The sequence below is a fragment of the Poecilia formosa genome, unplaced genomic scaffold (genome assembly GCF_000485575.1).
Source record: "Poecilia formosa unplaced genomic scaffold, Poecilia_formosa-5.1.2 Scaffold11, whole genome shotgun sequence".
Lineage (NCBI taxonomy): Eukaryota > Metazoa > Chordata > Actinopteri > Cyprinodontiformes > Poeciliidae > Poecilia > Poecilia formosa.
In genome coordinates this window covers 297673-303666 of record NW_006799950.1, presented here as the reverse complement: position 1 = coordinate 303666, position 5994 = coordinate 297673, and positions in this window count along the sequence as shown.

Sequence of the window (5994 nt, the reverse complement as noted above, 5' to 3'; positions counted from 1 at the left end):
TATATATATATATATATATATTTATATTTATATATAAACTTGCCATATCCCTTGGCAAATTGTAAGATACTTTGTTTTATTTGTTGAAAATTCATCCATTTCTTAATATCAGCTTATTTTAATGTTGAAAGTACTAATATAAAAATGCCTATTAAAACGTTTTATATCTAATTTATCTGCTTTTCAGTTACATACACAAAGTCATGTTTCATGTTAATTCTATTTCTACGATCTCTACTTAATGAAAAGTAATATTCAATGTTAAATTATGCAATATATTCAATTAGGTCTAACAAAAACGACAATTCTCAAATTTTGAAAATTGAAGAAACGGATGAATCAAATGGTTATTTCAACTTGATTCCAACAAAAAGTAAAAAAAAAAAAAAAAAATCACACCTCTGGATCCAGAAAGAAAAATCCTCAAACCAATGAAGCTCCAGATTAAAAACAAACAAACAAACAAACAAACAAACAAAAAATAAATAAATAAAATAAACAAATAATAAAGTCTGTTTGTATCCTTATTGTTTTTGATTAATGGTGTAAACTAGTGTTTTCTGCATTATATATATGCTTATATTTCCCCTGTCTTTCAGATTGTCATCAGGTGAAAGCTTAATTCTCCATGTTGATAGTCAGTTTAGACTATCAAAGTTAATCAGAGTGAAGCTTCTTTACAAGTTTTTCTGTCTTCAGCAGCTGAATCCTTCCTAGCACTGCTTTTTCTTTTTCCTTAACCTCTCAACAAAAATGTGTAATTTAAAGTCAAAACTGAAACCATTGTCTGTCAAAATATGAGCAGACTAACAGGAATTGTTGTGATCCTGAAAAACATCCTCACCAAGTTCAGTTTTTCTTCAAAATCTGGAGCGGTGCCACAGTTTATTTTTGCTGGAGAGGTGGACTCCACGCATCAGACCTGCAGCGAGAGGAAAGAAAAAAAAAAGTGATGACAAAGGACACCTAGTCATCTTGTGGCTGACCGTAGTCAGTGTTTAGCCTGGATGATCTTTTGCCACTGGTCATTACAGCACCATGCTGGACTCACTGTAGTGTTGTCCAAACACTGTGCTTGGCGAGAGCTGCACACAGCAACAAAACGAGACTGGGAAATGTGAGTTTAAAATGTTCAGTTTGGCTTAAAGGTTCCATCCTCCTGCAGATGTTATTTTTATTATTATTATTATTATTAGATGTTTGATTCAGTAACTGCAGGGTTGGGGAAGCAGCTGACATGTTTCAAGCAGGTTTCAGTGGATGTTGGTGAAGTGAGAGTGTGAGATCTGATGTGTGGTTAATGGGCTCCCTCTACTGTTTCCTCCGTTACTCACACCTTTGCGCATGAACCCGTAATGTCAATGCAGACTGACTGATGGTCCTAAACCTGCAGCTCACATACTTACAATGTGACCATTTCTGGGCTTTCAATTATTTATTAGAAACTTGTAATGAATTTAACCCTTTCATTTATAGTGGTTGTTACGGAGTAAAGCTTCTGCAAACAAGACGGAGGCTCGTATGTCTTTTACTGAACCTTTCTGTTCAGTTTGTATTGAAGAGAAAAACGGCAACAGCTGTTCGTAACCCAGCAACCCAAAGTCAACAAAAGCAAGATAGTGACAAAACAGAATCAGATCCTGTTAAGCATTCTTCAAAATAAAATACTTCCTCTATTCAAATAAATCATGTCTCACACTTAAATATATTCCACTTCACCTTTGTAATTATATACAATCATGTTCAATACAATTAATAATAATCATAATGTAAATTATGCTTAACATATAATTGTAAATCAGTCACTTATCATGCAAAATATACTGAACAACATATAAGTGTAAAAAAAGTCACAACAGTGGTCACTACAGTGGACAGCTGTCTAAAAGCCATTTTTATGTTATAAATGCACACAGACCACTGAAGTGGACACTAATGCATCATAAAATACACCATCAACTACTGGCCATCAGCTGCAAATGCAAGAAATTATTTTTGTTAAATCCAATATGGCCGACAGACAAAAGAGCATGCCGACCGACCCGGTCCCTCCTTCTGCTGTAGACGTAAAAATACTACTGTGACATCAGATAACCCCTAAAGAACAATACTACTGATGTATTTTTCAAATAACAACTTTGTATTTGGAGAAAATTACAACTGATCACCTAAAAAAATTAAAATAAAATTTTTATTTTTATTTTAATCCTTTTTTTATACCTTAAGAAAATAAAAAAAGGAAAAACAATTTCCTGACACAAAGGATCATAATTCATGCATGAAAGGGTTAAAACAATCTGGATGCATTGTCAAATGGTTTAACCATAAACATACATAAACCTAAATGTTTTTATTTTATCGGTCCAGATTGGAGGTGTGCCAGAAAGTGAACAATTGTGATTGTGACAAAGGGTCTGGGTTGTTGGCTGAACTTAATTAACCCAAATATATATTTAATGAAATATTATATTTATCACTTTTTTGTAACATGAGCGCTTTCAATTTATCAGTAAACCGCGACACACCATACCAACAGCTGAACATTTGTCACAATAACTTGCAATGCAGATGTCTGTAGCTGCGTTTCCATTCACCGTATGATTCCACAAATTGAAATTACGAAAATAAATTAGCTTAACGAAAACATAGAAATTTTGAAAAAAAATAAAATAAAAAAAAACACTCATGTTTTTGTGCAAGAATGAAGAGCAAAAAACTTTGCTTCAGAGGGAATTGAATCGTAGTTGGTGTATTTTGCGAAACGACAGTGGAAACACCTTTTTCGCATCACACCTGTCATATGATCAACGACTAGATGATGCTACTGGCAGAAAAGACACAGAAGAAGACAGGAAGTGATAGGAGGAGAACAGTGCGGCACGTTCCCACCTCAATCCTCAGGAAAATGTATAAAGGCTTGTTGATTGCTGCAAAAAGTGTGTGGTTTAGGTCCAAACCACACACCAGTATAGGTGTATGCCTACTGAACTGTGAGAATCAAACAGATTTGATTCTTTATGGATTCAAGGAAATCCGTTTCAGATTATATTTACTCCCATTAACTTTGTTTTTAAACTCATTGAAGTTGCGTAAACTTTCCATCCTAGAGAAGAAACAGTTTCAGGGTCTTTAAAAAGTCTTAAATTCATATATCTAAAATAGTGTCTTAAATTCACAAAAAATGTCTGTTGCCCTTAAATATGTTAATCACAGATCTTACATTTTCTTGTACATTTTGTCTCAAAGGACTTTTCTGTTGGGCAAAAAGTTTGAGTCGCACACAGACATCGTCGCTCTGTCCTGTAACTTGGGGCGGTTGAGGCTATCGCTAACTAGCTGCTAACTTACCGTTGCTAGCTAGCTAGACTTTTTTGGGTCTGTCATGGGAAAGAGTAAATTTATCGCCGGTTGGCTGGATGGCGTTTGCCACCGGCTCACTTCTGTTGCTAACGCTTAAGATGCTGTGTGTGGTCTGTGCACTGCTGCACTTTGTGAAATTAAATGTAATTCATAATGGTCTTAAACTGTAGTTGGTGAAACTTACAGAAACCATGAGTTCAGAAAATCAGTAAGAGCCACAGGTTAATATAATTAAAGCTAAACGGTAACAGTGGTAAATGTGGTATATATCCCCTCACATCTGAGTTTCTGTTTGGAGCACATCCTTCCTCCTCCGTCTTCCCTTCCCTTTTCTCCTTTCTGATCTATAAATACTCCGTCATCAGTGGAGGTTGGCTGTGAGAGGCATCGACCCCGACCTCTCTCCGTCCAGCAGAGCGGTGATTTATGGGGCCTCAGGCTGCTGCTAACCTTGCACTTGAGCCCTGGCAGTATAAATGATAGCAGGTCAGTGGCACCGTGGATGCTCCGTCTCTCTCTCTCTCTCTCTCTCCATCTCTCTGTCCTGTTATCATCAGCGTGATGAAGACATCATCATCCTCCTCGCCGTCTCCTGCGAGTATAAATAGTGCCAGATCAGGTGACAACGCCGGCCTTGGCCTTTGATGGGAGCTTTAATTTCATGCCTAATTTCTCTCGGCAGAGCGAGGATCGATGCTGCCCCGCTCGTGCTCCCTCTCGCTCCGCTCTCTCTTTGGAGGTGCAAAGGCTGAAAGCAAAGAAAAGCAAACGTCCGCCCGCTGAATTATATGCACACATTAAGCCGCGCAGTACATCAGTGAATGTGCATTCCTATTGACATCCTTCACAGCAAGCAAATTACAGACAAATGGAGGTAAAGAGGCGCATAAGGAGACTCGGATTTCTCCAGCAGCACGGATGACTTAAGCAATCGATACAGCTGAAACAAATAGCTTTGGAAATAAGAGCAACAAGCAAAATATAACTACACAGCAGCTACCCACCTGAGTGCTGTGTGTGCTACACATCGCCACGGTGATAAATATGAGTCCCCGTCTGCAGCCCAGGGGAGGCATTGAACTCTAGCCCCTTTATAATGACTTTGTCTACCTATCGATCCGGCTATGATCCATGTACTGTAATTCTTATATCATCAGGCCTGGCCTCAACTATAACTCCCAGTCATATTTCGGGGCCTCCTGTCCACTTGACAACTTAATGATGCAAGGGGTCCTTGCCGAGTTTGGATTTTTACCCAACTCAGCTCCCTCTTCCTTTCTCCTGCAGGGCTTTAATTTCTCCTTGTTCTTTAAGACTAACATCAGTAAAAGCACCCAGAGACCGTTCTGTCCAAGGGTTTCTTTCTTTTACGCCACACACCCTCTCCTCTACACCCCCCGTCTCTCTCTCTCTCTCTCTTTCTCTGCGGTACAGGACAGGGATTTTGTTTTTTTCTTTTTTTGGCTGGTTTGAAGCGCAGCTCCCTGCAGGCTGAAAGGGAGACTCAGCTGTCCCTCTTTAGTCCCTGTTCTTCTTCTCCTCCAGTGCCAGAGCCATATTTCATTGTCACTTCAACCCTTTCTTTCTAGCCCGGGTGTAATAGCAAGAGATATATGGGGCTCGGTTCTGCAGCCTTCTGAGCTTCCTCAGTCTTCGATAAAACACTGTCAGAGTGACAAAACAGTGGCCCCTGGGTATTCAGGCACAGATGCCCCCCTCATCCAGAGGCAATTACTCAACATCCTGCGCTGATCCTTTTAGTAACAACGCAGCGTCTTCGGGAGGGAAGAGTTCGAACAGTCGTCAGCCTTCCTGTTCATCCCCATGTTGTTTAGAGACGCTCACTGGCCACTTTATTAGGTACAAGGCTGGCACAGAAATCTGTTTTTTTTGTTTTTTACATGTTTGTTAAAACTGACATGTGGTGACAGTATGAAACGAGACAGACAATCAAGCTCCTCTGCCTTCTCCCGTAAATTTATTTCTCTGTCAAAAACAACCAATCACAGCCAGGAGGAGGGTTTTAGCGCTGTGAATCATGCTAGTGTATGTGCGGCTCACTTTCTTTCTGCTGGTTCACCACAACAGAGGCTGCCACGAATGCTCGGGTTAGTTAGGATGGCCAGCGATGACGGTGGAATCAGAAGTTGTCGTCCTTTTGTCTTCAGGCAGGAAACAACAGAGTTACCTTTACAGTTTCCATGTTGATTCAAATCAAGCTCATGAGATGAGTTACACTAAACCGGTGGTCTCAATCTCAAATCCTCCAACTTTTGCATGTCTCTCTGCCTCAGCACATGTGGCTTCAACATCAGCTAATCAGCAGAGCTCTAGAGATTGACTGCTATGCTAACGAGGCAGTTTTGCCATTTAATTCAAGTGTGGAGGAGAAGGGACACATCTAAAGGTTGCAGGACTTTGGCCCTCGAGGCCTGCAGTTTGGGACCATTGATCTAAACACTCACCATCATTCATTATGGAATCAAGTAAAGCAATGGCCTAGTCAAATCAACTCTCCCTCTCATTGGAAAACCAAGTGGAGCTGAGATGAGCCCTGCTGCATAGTTACTAGTGACTTTGTTAATTTATTTCAATGTAGACACGGTAATGCAGTCAAAGGGGGGATTATATATA